We start from the raw sequence: 19,088 nt of genomic DNA on the forward strand, positions 1-19,088 counted from the left end.
ACAGATGGGCAAGGAGAAGTAGATGGATGAAAGGAGAGGTGAGGAGGTCCTTTATGCTCCTGTTCATAAAGGACAAGGAAGAGGAGGGGATGGTGAGGACCGACATTTGCTGTTAGCTCGCAGCATCCCGGAGAGCTGCTGTCGCTGTCCCTATTTTGCAGATCAAGGCTTGGAAACCATGGGGTAGGCAGGTGGCCACACTCCCGGAGCTGGGAAGTGAGCACTCAGGGTGTGGGACCCAGAGGTGCGGACCCTGGTGCCCAGGACACCTCTCCCAGGCTGCACACACTACAGGCCGTGATGCTATGGGCTGGGTGGGAGGTGAGAGAGAACATTCTGGAAGGGGGGCAGATAAGGTCACAGTGGAAGGATCACCTCTTGGCCTCAGACACACAGTAGTCAGTTCCTTATCTGTGAGACGCAGGAAGCTTGTGGTAAAATGAAATACCCTTAGTCTTCAAAGCATTTAACAGGTGCCTGGCACAGAGCTTGTCTTCTGCGTGTCACCACGACCAGTGACCCTACAGCAACGAGGACCACACCGGACTTTGTGCTCACCCACAGGTGGACAGGACTGTGGTTTTCTCTCCTCTCTGCCGCCCATCCTGGTGGAGGAGGAGGCTGATAAAACAGGGCAGGCAATGTCTCTGCGGGAAAGACTCTGGGGTTCAGACTGTGGACCAGAGTTCCTGTTCCGAATGTGCCAACAATACAGCACCTCCCACATCTGGATGTTCAGGGGAGATGCAACAAAGGAAAACAGTAGTTTTATAATTAACTTTATCTCATCTCAAAAGTGATATAATTACATCTCTAATGATGTGTAAACTGTCAACTGAGTATATATAATTATGTGTTTATAATAGTTATCATTTTAACTTCTAATAATAAGTAGGTTACAAATTAAACCTCTCATCCTCAAAAGCCCCCCAAATGCAAAAACAAAGCTCTAAAGTTTGTTATGCATGATGTGCTATTGTCCCCGTCCTGAACCAAAGGTGGGGGGACACAACTCTCCCCTTGGCTGCATGGCGCTGGGGCCTGGGAGGGGACCGGCGACAAGCTCCTCTGCACCTGTCCTGCATCCCTCACTGGAGGCCATTCATCGCAGCCCCCCCACTCCACCCCACCCCACTCTCTCTGGGAGGCAAAAACTGGAAGAAAAATATGAAACCCAACAGATTTGGGAGCTGAGGCAACAAGAAGGTCTGGTCTCAGCTGCAGGCCCAGCACGTCCACTGCAGGTGCCGAGCAGCACACACGGTGGCCAGGACCCGGGGAGTGATCCCGGACACGCTGCACGAGGGAACAGAGTTAAATAACCGAATGCAGGGATCCCTGGGTGGCGCAGCGGTTTGGCGCCTGCCTTTGGCCCAGGGCGCGATCCTGGAGACCCGGGATCGAATCCCACATCGGGCATCCCGGTGCATGGAGCCTGCTTATCCCTCTGCCTGTGTGTCTCTGCCTCTCTCTCTCTCTCTCTCTCTCTCTCTCTATCATAAATAAATGAAAATTGAAAAAAAAAAAAATAACCGAATGCACCTTGCGTGTCATGGGGCCTGATGCAGATGCAGGGATTTCTGATCTGAGAGCAGATCCACGTACCGGTCCCCGCTGGCCCACCCCCAGGCTCTCCTGCGCAGCCACCCGCTCCCCACGCCACCCCCTGCAGCTGCCCCTAATGCAGCCGCTTCCTCCTGCTTGGCATGTTCTCTGTCTTCCCATCTTCCCACCAGGCTCAGCACAGGCCCGTACTTCCGTGAAGCCTCAGATCCAAGGCCAAGACCTGGGTCTTCCTAATTTCCTGATGCTAAGGGTACTCCACTCATTTTATTTGTCTGCACCATTTCCGGCGGGTGCTCATGCCTTCGGGCCACATGCAGCTTGCAGCGCGGCGACAAGGGACGGGGACCCCTAGTGCGCTCGCTACACTTCAGTCCTCACCCGGGAGGCATTCCAGCTTTTCCCACTTACGAGCCCGGACCATCAGATGAGGCCGAGGCAAGACGCCCCTCAACTGACACACAGTACACCTGTGCTGCTACCGTTCCGTGGGGCAGGTTAGGAAAATAGCATCTCGGAAGGCTCCGTGGAGTAAGGGAGGAGGAGGGACAGTTTGAGAAGCCCTGCAGCCCGGCTCTGATGGTAACCCAACTGCTAGGAGTTGGCATCGTGTGAAGCCACTTGCTCTCGACGATACACCCCCCCATCACTGTCCCCCTCCTGGCCCCCATTCAGTGCCTGTTTCTAGGCAGGCTTTGCCCCTGGCAGGGTATGGAGGGAATGGACTTGACCTAATATGTTCTTGAAGCTCAAATCCTAAAAAGGTAATGTCACTACATAGTAACTTTCTCCTGAAGCCTTGAGCAGGTGCAATGAGGGGTCATGAAAACATGTGCCGGAATGGGGCGAGGGGCAGATGGGGTGCCGCAGCTTCCTTCCCCGCCACACCCACATCCTCCCAAGTGACGGAGAGGGGAACTGGGCAACGGATCTCGAACTACAGGCGGACTGAGAACGGGCAGTATTAATGCTCCGGGACCTGACAGTATGAACAATGAAGCGAATAATGTAAGGGGCGGATCATCAGCTTCCTATCAAGTGGAGTCAGCACTCGGCTTCCAATTATTGGGTCCATCTTTCAGAGAGGCAAAACGTCAAGAAATATGACAATCTTGAGTGATGGGTATTAAAGCTGCGGAGAAGCCCAATGCTTCCCACTGTCAATCAAAACCTTCAGCGGGAAGAGGAGCAAAAGAAAGAGTCTAGAACCCAAACCCAACCACACCACTCTGGTGCCCTGACATCTGACTTCTCAAAACTCCCTTCCAGGTAAGCAGCTCAGAGGCCCCAGAGCCGTGGCACCTGTGCCATCTGATTTTCCAGTCCCGGTTACGTGAAAGACCTTATCCAGTCACCAGCTCCTGAGCCGACCGGGTGCCCAGCAGAGCGGGAGGTGCCTGGCTATGGAGGTGAGCAAACCCGTTCCAGCAGCAGAGACACTAACCCGCGGGCACAGAAACACTTGGAAGATGCTGTCAGTGGTGTGGGGGTGGCAGGAGGGGAAGAGAGGGCAGGATGTTTCGGGAAGGCTCCGAGGAAGCCTCTCTGGCTGTCACAACCGTGTAGCACGATCTAATTGCCGTGATCTAATTGAATGTGACCTGCTATGGAACATAACCTCTGCCAGACTAGGGGCTGGTTTTGTACACGGGGATGTTTCCGGTGCCTGGACTTAAGAGGTGCCTGGTTGCCGTGGGGGGGAATACTGGTGGTTGGGGTCAGAGGATCAGGGTGGAGACCTGGCACCTGGGCTGCATGATTACCGGGGAGAGGGCGGAGGGCAGTGGGAATGCGGAGGGCAAGTTGGATTCCAGCAGGTGGAGCAGTCAGGGTCTGAGGTCGGCTGGATGGGGTGCAGGAGAAGAGAAGGTGAGAGAGGTATCCTCAGGTTTCTGCCCTGAGCTGCTGGGGTGGACGTCCTGGTGAGCGAGCTGGGAAACTGGGTCAAGGAGCAAGGGCAGGTGGCGGGGGCGCGGGTGAGGGAGCCTGCAGTCCTGGCTGGGCCTGGTGCGGTAGTAACGGGGCTACATCCCACCCGGGCCTTCCAGCCTCCCGCTTCCCTGGCACCGTACGCCCTCGGATCACTGTCCCCACTCCCTGCCTCACCTCTTCTCACACCCTGCCAGTGATTCTCCTTAACACACTTTCCCACTCGGTCACCGGGCTAGGTTCTGACCCCTTCCCGTGCTTGGTGAGATGAGAAATTGAACTTCACCAGCTCTGGAAGCAGCAATAGCTCGGGATTAGCACACCCCGTTAGCACCCAGATTTTGTTCTCTAAACCCTACTCCCCACTGTCAGGAGGCACACTGCCCACAGTGGGGACAAGCGGCACTGCCGTGTGATGTTCTCTTGGACAACACTGAATCTGGGATCTATGGAGCATTCATATCTAACTCCCAGTTCACCGGCGAGGGAGGAGCGCTCACACAGCCAGAATGTGGGACCTTCCACAGGACAGAGCAAGACGCGGGGGATGAGGTGGGGCGAGGAGGGGAAGGCGGGAGGGGTCTGTTCCAATAGCAAAATGACAGACATAACAAGTGGGAGGATCTGATTTAAATCCTGACTTGAACACTCCAAATATTAAAAATAAAACCCAAAGCAACAGAAACTGTTGGAGAAATCTGAATCTGGATGGTATAACATGATCCTAAGAGAATATCAATTTGGATAGTGGTTATGTTTTTAAGGTGTCCTCAGTCTTTATAAAACACACCTTGGGGTCATTCGGAGTGGTACTTCATGGCACGCAGGGTCTGGGATTCGTCTGAAAAACAGCCACCACCAAGATGAAAAAGTTAAGGCTGGGGGTCGTGAATGTGGGGAATCCTTCCACAATTCCCTCTGCTCATAGTTACTTCTATGTTCTGCAGTGACAAACCTAAAGGAAGCAAGTTCCCTCTTCCGCAGAAGAATACGTCCAGGAAGCAATGAGTCCAGGGTCAAGGGCGTTCGTTCCCCCAAACACCCTAGTCCTGCCTCAAGCATTCACCGCCACTTGTCTTGGGGCAACGAGGAGAAAAAGACAAAAACAAAAATCTTAGGAAGATATCCACGTGTAAAATGTAGACCAAGCCCACACATGGATTTCCATTTTTTTTTTAAATTTCTGAGACAGATGAAGATTAAAATATAATTTGAAAATACTTTGCATTTCAATGCCATTCTGGTAAGTGATTTAAAGGTCTGAAGTTCTCAGAGTGGGAAAGCCTCCCCCTCTCTGCTCTCTCTTCGCTCCTTCCATGGAGTCCTAACGAGCTCTCAAAACCTGCTGCTGCTCCACTGTTCACATTGTCACCATGTCAAGTTCCCAGGCCTGGTCCGGGCCACATGGGAGTCAGGCCACAGAGGCTGGAACCCCCGAGCCTCACCCCTTCTCAGCAGAGGGACTCTGGGGAGCTCCCTCCACCCCCCACCCCGTCGCAGTCTCCTGATGTCTATAACCTGGGGACACTGGCACCACTACTCTGTGACGCAGCTCACGTGTCCGTGCTTTGTGAGCGGTAAATAAAAGCTAGGTGACTGCTCGGTAATAGTTATTGGCTGTGGACCAGGTTTCTGACCTTGATCGAATGAGCACTTGCTAAGTGCTTTCTCTGCCAGGTCTGGGCCTTACGGGGAGGGATGGGCAGAGATCTTCCAGGCGCTTACAGCAGGGAGGTCAGTGACACCCAAGTGAAATGGGGATTTATCAACACTTTGCAAAAGGTCTGGCTGGCAGCAGACTCTCGGGGCAATAGACCCCTCCCCTCTCCTCCCTCCAACCCTTCATACACTGACACCTCCCAATTTATCTGATCTAAATCCTAGTGCCCCTTAAGACCGGATCAAATCACCCTGACCCCAAATTCTGAGGCGCCCTTGACTCGAGAACAGGTCTCTCTGCCTTCTGCCTTGTGATGGCAGGTTCGTGTGCTTCTGGTCTCTTACCTCCTTGAGCAATGACTAAACTGTGCTATTTAAATTCCCAGGGGTGCCTGGAAGCTTCTACTTCTACTACCTGCTTTTAAGGTCTGAGTCAGAATCAAGTGCTGAGTTTTTTAAGGAAAGAAAGTTTTCTTAAAGCCAAGAAGCATGAAGGCCATGGTCCTATTCTGAGGTGTTGACCTTCCCAAATGCATAAAGACATTATATACCCTTGGTAAGTAAGCCTCAGGTCCTTGAAGATAAGAGGGCCCGTCACCAGGTGGGTATACATGATCCCCCTGTGGGTAGAACCCACATTCCACCTTGCGTTTCTGCCAAGGAGCCTGGAAATGATGAGGCACGAGATGGTGCTCTCCAAGGCAAGGTGTAAAAACAAATGCCAGGGCACAGTGCAGAGATGTGCAGAGGTCACCCTCAAGAGAACAAGCGGTCTCCTGGCCAAGACTCAGCTTCATGCAAAGAAATGGACGCAACTGTGGAAAGAGTGAATCAACCAGAAGGCACGATGGTCACACAGGGGCCGGCTCTCGGGGCCGATCCACCTCTGGCGTTGCATGTGCACCCCAGTCCCTCTGCTGAGATTGGCGATGCACCCAACTGCCCCCTGAGTGTCATCTGGGCATCAGCTTTCAGGGCAAAAACGTATCGGTCGGCAAATGGAGCATTCATTTCATGTTACTGTCTCCACTGAGAAATAGATTACTAACTGCATTCTTATTTTCATATGTAAGTGTATCGTAAGATTGCTTAATATTAGTTCATTGGAGCCTGATTAAAATAATAATAAATCAAATGTCACAGCTGCAAAAAACTGAGGATCGCATTGTGGAATGTGGTGACCTCCAAGTAAAACCAGCCAAGGGGGACGTCCATCCCTCGCCTGCTATCCCTAGAGCTCCCCTACAAACAGCCATTTAGTTGGCCAGGAATTTTAACTCACAGAACTCATGGGTCATCTGTTCACCCTGAGACAGTCCCTGCCATCCACTGCCATCGCAGGCCTACCTTGTCTGCGTCTGTTGCTAGCCATCCTCTTTTCCACGATGACCTTCCATTTGGTCTGTCTGCCTCCAGAGTCACATGCTCTTCTCATCCAGCCTGTGCCCAATGCCCACTTAACCCTGTCAACACCCTAGTTGGGTCCCCACCATCCACAGAGGCAGTGAGACTCCTTAGCCGAGTCCCACTGCGTGGCCCACCCTGACTCTTCCACTTTGTCCTACCACTCACCTCGAGCCAAAGCTAAGTTGATCTGCATACATATTGTTCCTGGAACTACCTAGAACTACGTACCTACCCCACGGTCTGGCCTCTTGCGCGAGCTCTTCTCTCAGCCCAAAAGCCCTTGCTTTCCATAGCATGTCAAGACCTAATCTGTCTCCCAGTTCTCAGCTCAAACAAGATCTCCTTGGGAAGTTTTTCTTGATGCTCCCCCCGCCAGCCCCTCATTACAAATAGCTTGTCTCTCTTCTAAATCCCTCCCATTTAGGGACTCTGTACTGATAGTTCGTAGAAGTCAGACAGGCCTGATTTGAGAACTCATTCCATCGCTCACTAGCTTCATAACATCAGCATATGACATAGCCTCTCTGGCCTTCAGTTTTCTCTGCAAAAAAGGATTAATATCACATCCTTCACAAACTACTGTGAGCATTAAATAAAACTAGTATTGGCATAACACCCTGCAGATGGCAGTGTAATGGCCAGCTTGATTCTCTCCTTTCCCCCATTCCGAAGGCTTCTCTGGTCGACATTCTCCCCTCATAGAGCATGCGTGCCCTTGGTGGAAGGGTTGAGCCTTGCTCGTTTTGTTGCTTGCTGCCCATGGCAGAACAGAACAGGGCTTGCACGGACATCGACAAATATTTGTCATCTACCAGCCTGGGTAATGGTGAGTTTTGGGTAAGAGGAAATTCACAAAGATCCAGATGATGTCAAAAATCAATTAAGGATGGTAGGGTCCTGTAGCTCAGTACTTTTTTTTTTTTTTTTAAAGCAACTTTATGAAATTACTAATCACTTTAAGAGCATTTAAAGCAAATTTTAGAATCTACTTCAGATAAATACCTGCTCTTAATTTTCATCTATTCGCTGTCTTCTTCTCTCACCTTCCCCTCATCGAAATATAATTAGGCTTATTTTCATAACTCAGATTCATTACCCACGGAGAAATACATAAATCGTTGTTTTGAAAAGGGTAAAAAAATTAAAATGCTAAAATATTCACAATTCCCAAAATAATTTATAGGGCCATGTGAAGAAGAAACCATTCTGGAATTGTTTTTGAAAACGCCTTTTCTTTGGGGCTGGCTCAGTTGGAAGAGCATGTGACTCTTGACCTTGGGGTTGTGAGCTCGAGCCCCACCTTTGGTGTAGAGATTACTAAAAAAATGAATAAACCTAAAAAAGAAAAAAAACCTTTTCTTCACATGAGTCACTCCTCTCAGTGTAGGAGGCTACGAGGTACTTAACTTTGCCTTTTCTCATACAGGATCAACTTCAATGGAACAACTTTTAATTATCGAGAATAACATGTAAAACTGGTTATTTCTTCTCTCACAACTGATAAATGAGGCCACCAGATAGTTTGGAATCTGTCCTAACATCAGCCATTTCAAGTGAAACCTATTCACTAGTGTTTTCAACAAGGTAATATTCTGTTCCTGTCAAGGTTGTCAGATGGGGCACAAGGCGCCCAGCAAAACTGAATTTCTGATAAACTACAAATTATTGTTCAGCATAAGTATGTCTCATGCAGTTGTAAAGGGAAGATAGACCTATAATAAAGTATGAGCCATGGAGTATCTGGGGCGTACTCTTATTAAAAAATTATTCGTTGTTTATCTGAAATTCAAATTTCACTGGGCCACCTGAATTTTTATTTGCTCAGTCTGTGTCCTTATCAAGCCGCAGAAGCCATGGCAACGAGCACTGATGAGGCTGGAGGAAGACAGCTGTGGATGGACTCGAAGTTGTCAGGGCTGCCTGGCCTCCATGGTCCCATGGACTCACTTGAACACCACCTCCTGGAACCCTGACAGTCATCTGGGAGATGGGCTTGACTCCCCCAGTCTACAGAGGACAAGATGGAAAGTACAGGGTTTTCCAAGGACACAGATCTAGAGGAGCAGGAGTCCTGCTGCCACCTGGGATTCCTGGCAGTTGCGGGCAGAGTTTTCTCACCTCGCTGGCCTCATGAATACACAGAACACATGTTTCTTAGAATCTTAGCAATTGTTAAATAATAAACCTATACTTCAATTACAACCCAGTCTTCCAAAGGTCCCTGAGAAATCATTGCACTGGGGTTTGCCTAAGCTCAATCGAATCAAATTTTAAAAAGAGTGGGCACAACGACCCGTTACTAAACCCTAATTGCTCAACAGCCCTGGTAACACCAAGGCCAAGACTTAAGAGGCTTTGCCATCTGTGAGCGGCCTAGGTAATCCCCACCAGCTCTGGTTGGCAAGGCTAAGTGCTGCAGCTGGCTGAGCCCAAGGAGGACGTGGGGTAGGGGTGGCCTCCAGCATCCAGGACTCAGGAGAACGGAGCTGAGGTAACCCAGCCTGACTGGGGGTGGTGGTGTGGGGGGGTTGGAGGGTTAGCGGAAGGACACCAAAGAATGGAGCAGGAGGTAAGGGGGGATCTGGGAATGAGGGAGGAGGGGAGAGCACACTGTGTGCACAGGCAGAGAGCTAGGCTGGCCACATACCCTAACCCAGCACCTAGCCCCAGGGTCACCCGTCAGGATTAGTATTATCCACACAGATGCAGAGACTGAGGCTCACATGCCAGTAACCTGCCCAGGGGTTCTGGTTTGTGCCCTTCCAGGCCCAAGGCTGGGAAGGTGGGCACAGCCTAGAGCTCCCTCCCTCAACTTCCTTCTGCTCACTGTCTCCTTCACCCTAGCCTCACCTCTGACCTTCCCAACCCACTCATGCATGGTCCCCTCAGAAGAGGCCAAATAGCAACCTTGGTGCCTGCCTCTGGAGCCTTTGTACTTGTGTAGGCCTGAGCTCCATGTAACATTTTATCGTTTTATTGGCTCTGAGATGCAGATTTGTCCTCATCCCAGAGGCACGCCTGGAAGCAGTGCCTCTTACCCTGGAAGGTGAACCTCAGTATAACTGCAGCCTGTCTGTTTCTTTCTTAGAGATCTCCAAGTCATGATGCACCCCGCAATCTGTGGATCTTAGATTCTGCAAAAGACAGGAATTACAAGAACCAGAGTGACCTCAGCAAGCCGATGGCACTTAGCTAGGCTGATCTGAGATGCGGCCCATGTATCTGGGTAGTGCCGGGCACTGAGATGGCAGGGAGGGGCACAGATGGAACACGGGACTTTTAAGGCAGTGAAACTGTTGTGTATGATATTGTCATGCACATACGTGATGTGATACATTCATTAAGACCAAAGAATGAACCCTGATGTAAACTATGGACTTCAGTGAGTATCAGTACCTCAGCCCCAGTTCATCAACTGGACCAAATGTACCACACTAATGCAAGATGCTAGTAGTAGGAGAAAGTGTGTATGTGTATGTGTGTGTGTGTGTGTGTGTGTGGCAGATGGTACAAGTGAGGGTTACAGAGGAACTAACTGTAATTTCTGTTTTCCTGTAAACCTAAAATCACTCTTAAAAAATAAAGTCTATTAATTTAAAAAATGACAGGATGAGTTGATTCTTTTATATTTCTTCCATAAAAAAGTGTTACAGAAAACACAAACTATTGTCTATGTTTCCACCCTTGGCGTGTTGTCTCCTGCCTTTCAGCTGTTGTCCATTCTCCATGGCCCATCAACAAAGAGTTGAGGAGATGCTTTGCGAGGAAGAAAGAAAACCAAGGTGCTGTCAAAGAGTTGAGGAGATGCTTTGCGAGGAAGAAAGAAAACCAAGGTGCTGTCAAAATCTTGGCCTTATGATGCTGACCAGTAAATAATCCCATCCCATCCTTACCTCCAAACACCTCAAATCTCACTCTGCAATTGTGGGAACGAGAACAGAAGATTGGTAGCTGCCAGGCCTCAGTAGGTCCAAAAGAAAAAGGAATGATACAAACATGACCTGAAATATCCATCTCTGGGGTAAAGGCAAGCAGAAAGGAATCAATTACTAGGAGAGTCAATGGCATTGGCTCTTGGGCCATAATTTGATCTATTTATCCAATAGACTATGATCTATGGCTAAAATCGTAGTCAAGGCTTGTTCTTTGCTCTTGACAAATATATTCAGAGGCAAACAGTCTTCCCAGTCTAGATTTCCTACGAATAGAAGTCGGTTGGAGTCACTACTATTCTTGGTGTTCAAATCTCCCCAGGATCACGAGATTGGTTTCCGAATCCTTAAAGAATATATGAACAAGGCTAATGGCTGGATTCCAGATATAAAAACGTGCTCATTATGGGCTCTGTATAGGGGCAATGTTTATAAATGTCATCTTATTTCATGAGGCAGTTACAGTATATCCTTTTTACACACAAAAACACCAAAGCATAGAGGACTTGAGTAGATACCCAGGATCACAAAGCCAGATTCAACCTAGGCCCACCGCACTCCAAACCCCACACCCTTAACCACTCTGCTAAATGCAAATTAAGAGTAAGAAATATGTAGAACAGTAAAGAAAAAACAAAAAAACTGGTACTTAGGAACTCAACAAAACTAAGACCATTGTACCATCACAATATAAACTCAAGTGTAGAAAAGCAAGTCCCTGATCTAGGAGGCCAACCCCCCAGACCACTGAAGTTAGGATGCCAAGCAGCAGGAAGAAGAAGAGGCAAAGATCTCAGATACGAGTGGAGAGGTTTTCCACCCTCAGCAGCTGTGATGGCTGGTGAAACTAGAACCAGACAAGATTGAAGATGTATATATACATTTGTCTACTTGTCACAGTCCTGGAGACATTGATTGAGGCATTAGGCTAAGGGCACAGTCAAGGTTAAATTGCAGCCACTTGACTTTTGTCGACTGACAGTTGAAACATCAATAACAGAGATTTTGTCAGATATAGGTGACATGAGCTGAGAGGGCATCTGCGTCATCTCAGTGGGTAAAGATGTCATCGCAGAAGAGAGTTTCAGCTCATGTGGACGCAATTAAGCTCCAAGGAGGTTACTGTTCCCTAAGTAAGTTCAAACTCTGGAATCAGCACAGGCTGGGTTAGATGACTGACTCTAACTTCTCCTAGGTAATGACTTTGGGAAGGTCATTTGTTTTTCTTCAATCTTGGAGGCAGAAATGATGCATTTGCCTCAATGCCCACAACCTATGACACCACTATGACCAGAGCTGCACAGCATACGGGGTGGTGCACTGCTCTCTGTCCTGACCTAGTGATGATCCTATTTTAGGCACTCTATTTGTCCCACATTTCCAATGTGTGTTTCTTCTTCTCTCCTCTCTTGCCTTCTTCAAAATTATCAGAACTCTTTTGGCTCCTTTCTTCCCTTAGACTTTGCCTGGTATGTCCTTATTACCTTTATGGCATTTTGATACTTTGAAAAATATTTTTAAAAATAGTTTTTACTTAGTTTTTTTTTAAATTTTTATTTATTTATGATAGTCACACAGAGAGAGAGAGAGAGAGGCAGAGACACAGGCAGAGGGAGAAGCAGGCTCCATGCACCGGGAGCCCGACGTGGGATTCGATCCCGGGTCTCCAGGGTCGCGCCCTGAGCCAAAGGCAGGCGCCAAACCGCTGCGCCACCCAGGGATCCCTTTACTCAGTTTTTATAGGTTGGTTTTAAAAGATTTTTATTTATTTATTCATGAGAGACACAGCGAGAGAGAAAGAGGCAGAGACATAAGCAGAGGGAGAAGTAGACTCCCTGTGGGGAGCCCGATGTGAGACTCAATCCTGGATCCCAGGATCATGCCCTGGGCCAAAGGCAGATGCTCAGCTGCTGAGCCACCCAGGCGTCCCTATAGGTTGGTTTTAATTTTTAGCTTAGGCTTTAGTTTTTAATCTTGCTTTTTGCAGAACAAGAGTGGGCAAAGTAACCTAGGCAGCCATGCTGAAAATGGGTCAATTCTCTTGGAGGTAGTAAACTTTTCTAAGCCTCAATGTCTCCATATGTAAAATGGGGTTAATAATCAGTGTCTATATTAGTGCTGTCCAGGGAGCTTTGAAACCCAGCTACACCAAAGCAAGATATTCTGTAGGTATAAAATGTATGCTGGGGCTTGAAGACTTAGAACAGAGAATGTATAATATCTCATTAATAATTTTTTATGATGGTAGTATTTTAAAGGGATAATTTGAACATATTGTGGTAATAAGTTATATTATTAAAATGGATTTCACCTGTTTCTTTTAATTTTTTTAATATGGCTACCAGAAAATTAAAGACTGCATATGTGGTTCTCATTATACTACTAATGGAAAGCACTAACCCAAAAGATAAAGTTAGAGCTCTTTAGTATGTCATAAAGACCTTTCATGAGTGGTTCCCACATCCTTGATCAGCTTCACTAACAAACTTGGTTACCACTCCTGTGTGTGTGTGTATGTGTGTGTGTGTGCACGTGTATGTGGGTGTGTGAGTTCTCTACAAGATTGTTGTTTGAGGAAAGAAACAGTCTTTCATCTTTATGTTAGCACACTTGGTGCCTATTACAAAGTAGCAGCCCAGCCAACATTTGGGTAATGAATGAATGAAACACTTTCCAAAGTAAGTGATCTGATACTCTTGCCTTTCAGGGGAGCACCTCTCCTCACTTCTGGTTTCTCTACACAAATACCTGCCCTCTCAACACTGCTTACCCCACCTGACCCAGGAGAGATGGGAATATGTGGCTGGTGAGTTCGGGAAGCTTAAATAGGAATTCTCAACTTGGCCCTGCACTCCCTCCTCGAGTGAGCATTCCAACACTCTCCAAGAACTGCTGTCTTTGTTTGACCTTAGGAGGCTGCCCTGGGCCAGCCCTGCCTACCCAGCTCTGGGGCTTGGTCGGCAGGCCCATTTGGGTTTTACAAAGTTATAGCTTGCAAGGCAGGTTCCATCAGAGACGGAGGGAATATTCTGGCCAACATCCTCCATGTCTTTGCTTAAGTTCTCAAGTTGTTTAGAAAAATAACTGAGAAGGGTCCTATAACCGGGGCCTCTTGGAGATCTCGGTATTGTCTATGTCCAAAATTATATATATTCTTTTTCTCCAAAAGAAAAAGAAGAAGAATCCTTTCACAAAAAGAAGGATTCTTTTCTCCAAAAGAATATAATACAACTTAACTTTGACCAGGCTGGAAACATTATTCAGAATTTGAAGCAAACTTCCCATTTAACTCAAAATCAAGTTGAAGACTAACTCAGGAAAAGAAGCTGGCTGCTATTCTCAGGGTAAGATTCTAGCTCTTTCCAATGGCAGTCTTCCCGAATAAAGGGGGAAAAGCAATTACCCAGAGAGGACAGCAAAACTGGAAGGCAAACTGGAATAAAGACTTTGCAAGCAAACATTCACTGTGTGGTGTGTCCTGCGACGAATACACAGTCATTGCTAGCTCTAGAGCCATCTAGAATTACAGGGATTTCATGATCATAAGAATTAGCATCTTGTTTAGTAACCAGTCATCTTTAAAAGGCCAAAGAAGCTTTGCAGGGTGCACTTAATGGCACAATTCCCTCCGCATGTTCACGGTGTGTGCATCAAGTAGTCAAAGACACAGAGGAAGCCAAAAACGCTGGGGTAGCTAATGCATCAGGCTGCACCATGCCTCAGTTATCTTCAACTATTGTGAATAGGAGAGAATTCTAGGAAAGCCACCCTCTATCCCTCAGATCCAAAGCTTCACGTGCATTGAAACTTTAGACAGAGAGAGGGTTACCCCTCCCAACAGGTTCCTTCAACATCCACAGGCGCTCCCAGCTGCCTTCTCTTGGCAGGCGCAGTGGCCAGTGAGCCTGTTGCCTCGGTGCATTAAGGCAAGTCTTGAATGTGATGCTTCTCAAGGTTTATTCCAATCACACTTTCCCAGAAGCATTTTGATCATGTTAAGCCTCTGCCCAATCTTGCACGGTGACCCTGGCACCCCTTCTCTTACTAGATTTCATGATTTGTATGCTGCTCCATGTCCTAATACTCAAGAGTGCTTCCAGGGCTCAGCGCTTTAGGACTAGCACAGCTTAACAGACCAAAACAAGACCGCAGTCACAAAAAGGATAGTCCTGACATCTTTCCTGAATGATTGGGCTCACCATCTTCAAACACCCCTTTTTCTAGGAGATGAAGAAATGCCACAGGTAGGGACATGGTACGTTACACTGTGGACATCGAGTGCTGAATTTTTACTGACTTTTAAAGCAACATTAAGAAAAATCTAGTAACTGGTGAGTCTGGAGGGTTGGAGGGAAATGGGGAAATAAGAGAAGGGGAAGTTTGGGAGGATGGGAGAAATGGGTCTGTGCCAAGTACAGCAGGAAAAACACATCAGATGCCACGTGGTGATTGTGTGGGGAGCACTCACTCTGAGCAGTTGGCCCTGGAGAGGAGGACCCAGGTCCTTGGGTAGGCCTGAAGCAACAGGGTCTGGAGAAGACCAGAGTTAAGGGTCAGAGTTCAACCTCATGTGTTAAATCCTAGAAGCAAGGGGAAGAAAAACTGGAAGTTTTTCTTTGGGCTAGGAGAGTTACAGCAGGACAGTCACTGAGCAAACATTTGAGGAGCACTCAGTGGGCGGCCAGCCCTGTTCCAGGCACTCAGGAATTGGGCCCTGAATGAGAAAAACAAATATCTGTCTTCTTAGAGCTTGCACATCCGGGAGGAAACACTAAGGGAGCAGGGAGTGGTGGGCACATTCCGGGAACATGGGGGCGGGGCTCGTACCGCAGGATGGGGCATCCTGGGAAGGCATCCAGGAGGCGGTACTCGAGAACGTATCATGCTGGTAGCTGGGGAAGGGTCTCCAGCAGAGACAGAGAAGGTGAGTCTTGTCCGGGGTGGGGAGGTGGGTGGAGGCGCGTACATGCAGGTCCCTGCAAGAGGGACAGTGACTGGAGCCCAAGGCATGAGCTCAGAGGGTAGGAAGTGAGTCAGCGGACATGGGCCAGGCCATGCCAGCCTCAGAAACCACAGGCAGAACTCTAGATTTTACTAGAAATGTGATGGGAAGCCACTGAAGGGTTCAGCCCTGAAAGGACGGAAGCTGACATGATTTTAAAGATTGTGTGAGGTTGGGAAGTGGGAAATGGAGAGGGCGAGCTTGGGATGAGACACAGTCAACGTTGGGGAGGGGTGTTTGTGGGCAGACCAGGCACCCAAGCCTCTTCCAGAAGAGCTAATCACAATGAGTCCCACGCATGCAGACTTCACCCACGCCCAAAAACATGTTCCCACACTGCTCCATGGAACCCCAATTTAGTGACCTGAACAAGTGGTTGGGGAGATTAGTCATTCAGAAAAAAAATGAGACATCAGTGTCTTCACCACCAGCTGGTCAGGACACACCTCACGTGCTAATGAGACTTTCCAGAGAGGGGTCTCGGCCCCTAACTCCCACCCTCACACTGCAGGGCTAAGGAGCTGGCGTGTTCCACGACCCCGTAATTCCTGATGAGGCACACTTGTTTGCCTTGATTTCTTTACATTTTATTTCATGTAATCTTGGTAAAAACTCTCCAAGAGTAACCCTAGTTGCCCTCTCCCCTGGAAAGCCTCCCAGAGCAGCAGGTCGGCTCCCTCCTGCCACAGCGGGCAGGCCTGGAGGGAGGGGTCCCCCCCCACCCCCCTGCTGCCTGACTGACAAGTGCTCCTGATTTTACCTCCGAAACCAGATCTGGAGTTTCCCGCCTGCTCTTGACCTAGAGCGGTCCTCTTGCAGAAGATGCAAGGGATGGTGACGGGCAAGGAGAGGCTCTGATGCCCCAGCCCTTCCTCCCAGTGACGTCCTGGCAGAGGGCACCGGCCAGACGGTTCAGTGCCTATGGGCATTCAGGTTCTGGGAGTACAGCTACTTACCTGGGCTTGAGGGGAAATGTCACCAGCAATCAATATTCACTAGTGATTGATTGAAATCTGGGCCTGGCCTCACTGTCCACAGAAGTGAAAACCCCGCATAGTCCACCCAAATTCAGGCTAGTGACAGGTTAGCTCCATTGTAATGTTTTCTCTGTTTGGGGCAGTGGGGAGATGTATTTTCTGCTTCTGTTTTTATTCCTGCTCTTCCTCGATACTTATATTTCTTTTCTTTTTTTTTTTTTTGACACATTTCTTTCTTCCTCACTCGCTGAGTATTTCGTATCTTTCCAATTTTCCCTTTCCGCCTCTGTGACAAAGACCTGAGTATATTTCCATTGCACTTACTGACACACTTACAGAAGACTTCTGTGTTTCTTATTCTTCGTTTTAAAAGTGGAGAAGGGGCGCCTGGGTGGCTCAGTTAGTTGAGCATCCAACCCTTGATCTGGGCTCAGCTTGTGATCTCTGGGTCGTCAGATCGAGCCCCACATCAAGCCCCACATCGGGCTCTGTACTCAGTGGGGGGTCTGTGTGACAGTCTCCACCTCTCCCTCTCCCTCTCCCTCTCCCTCTGCCCCTCCCCTGCTTGTGAGCATGCTCTCTCTCAAATAAATAAAAAGTCTTTTTAAAAATAAGATAAAAGTGGATAAGTACAATGATTTATATATTCTTTCCAAGATACAATAAAAGCCTGTAAATTACACAACTTGCTTTGAACCCCAGGGTAGCCTCCAAATAACTGCTCACTCTATGGCAGTGCTTCTCAGCTGAGACTGACATTTGACTGTGTCCGGAGACATTTTTGGTTGTCACGACTTGGTGGGGGGCCCCTACTGGCCTCAGGAGGTTGGGGCCAGGGGTGTAGCTAAACATCCTGCAATGCACAGAATAACCGCCAGGACAAAGAGCAATCCAGCCCCAGATGTCGGCAGTACGGAGGCTGAGAAACCTGCTGTATGGCCATTGATGGTGAAAAAGATGAGCCAGGTCAGCAACATGGTTTTAGGGATGGATTCAGATCCATAAACGCTTGGTCCAGTTCGAATTTTGACTCCATTGCTCACTACTGTGAGACCCTGGGCAAGTTGTTTGACCTCTCTGTGCCTCAGTTTTCTCTTCTATAGCAGTTGTTCTGAGTCTTAAGTACTGACACATGTGAAGGACTTGGAACAGGGCCTGGAACATTGGATCATTGTTGCTTTTTCCCTTTTCTTTGGCAGAGTGTGTGCATGTTCACAGGAGAAATGACCCAGAACTTCTATGTGTCTTCAAGTGAATATGGGATTACATAGCTTGTTAAGGGAAAGATACCTTATAGTATCCACGAATCTGTATTGTAAACTCTAGAAGATCCTCAAACCAGCATACACCAGAATTACTGCTAATATTAATTCATTCTCTGAAGTCCTTAAAGTTGCTTTTGAAATCCGCGGTGCAGAAGGGCTTTGGAACAGATTGTCTACATTCTCAACAGGGTTCACTGGCTTAGGACAGAACATCTGGATATGGCATGCTTAACAATGCAAGTTTTAAAAAGATTCTGGTTTGATAATTATAGAGAAATTTTAAAAAACACTAATTGGTGTCTCTTCTGCATAAATAACACGTTACAAGACTGTGAATCAGACTTGCATAATCATATAAAGCCCCTTCTATATGGCTGCAAACATTTTCAGCCAGCATTTGATTGCATTTCATTCACCCACCTTCTTGCCATGTTCACTCCTCCTACTCCCATACTGCTTGGAGCACAGGGCAACGGAGGCCAAAGTGAAGGTCCCTAACCCCACGTGGGCCCCATGACTTGGTTCCAGCCACAGCTGCTGTGATAGCAGGTTTATGTGTTAACTTGTTGTCCTGGCTATCATACCCAGTTCTTTAATCAAATCCTAATCTAAGTCTAGGTGTTGCTGTGAAGGTTCTTTGTAGATGTTGAGATTATACACATAATTTCTTTTTGAGGGAACCTGATAGAACACAGTGGCTGGCCAAGAGCAAGGCACCGATGGCCATGTCCACCACCACCACTGAAGATTGCTTAGGGTTAAGCCCCCCCTGCACCATGCAAATTCTTGAATAAAGAATATATGCCTCTTGGCCTCCGAGAACACCAGCTTGCCCCTTAAAATCTCAGAGAAACACCAGCCTCGAGCCCAGCACAGTGATATGGGGTCTGAGAAAAAGGCATAGGAAACGGTACTCAAGTGTGTTCCTGGGAAACTCAGGTTTGAATTGGGCTGTGTCTATGCATAACAGGAAAGGAAGAGATAAAGAAAGAAAAAGGAAAATCTTCAGCTCTGTAGTTAGATCCTGGCAAGGAAACTGTGAAAATGTGCATCACTTCTACGAGAAAACCACAGTAGAATAATGCTAATAATATTACTGTTAACATTTGTATATTTACTACTCCTATAGAGGGCATTCAATAACTGTTGTTAAATTTTTATTAAGCTCTGTATACCAAGTGCCATAGTAAAGGATTTATGGGCCAGTAAATAATGGAGTGGGCTGTCTGATTCAGGGAATCTTATCTTAAATAATATGACATTTCATCCCCAAATAACTATAGTAAAATGCTACTTATCTAAGAAGACTTGCATTCTCTTCCCCTCATCCCATCTCTGGCCAATGTCTTACCAC

General features: G+C 47.9%; 1 protein-coding gene across 3 annotated transcripts in view; it reads right to left on the bottom strand.

The window, feature by feature from the left end:
• The window catches only part of AGPAT4 (1-acylglycerol-3-phosphate O-acyltransferase 4), a 127,892-nt gene that overhangs the window by 38,729 nt on the left and 70,075 nt on the right, over positions 1 to 19,088 (bottom strand). The window lies entirely within an intron of this gene.

This window comes from Canis lupus, chromosome 1 (genome assembly GCF_003254725.2).
Source record: "Canis lupus dingo isolate Sandy chromosome 1, ASM325472v2, whole genome shotgun sequence".
NCBI classification, from domain to species: domain Eukaryota; kingdom Metazoa; phylum Chordata; class Mammalia; order Carnivora; family Canidae; genus Canis; species Canis lupus.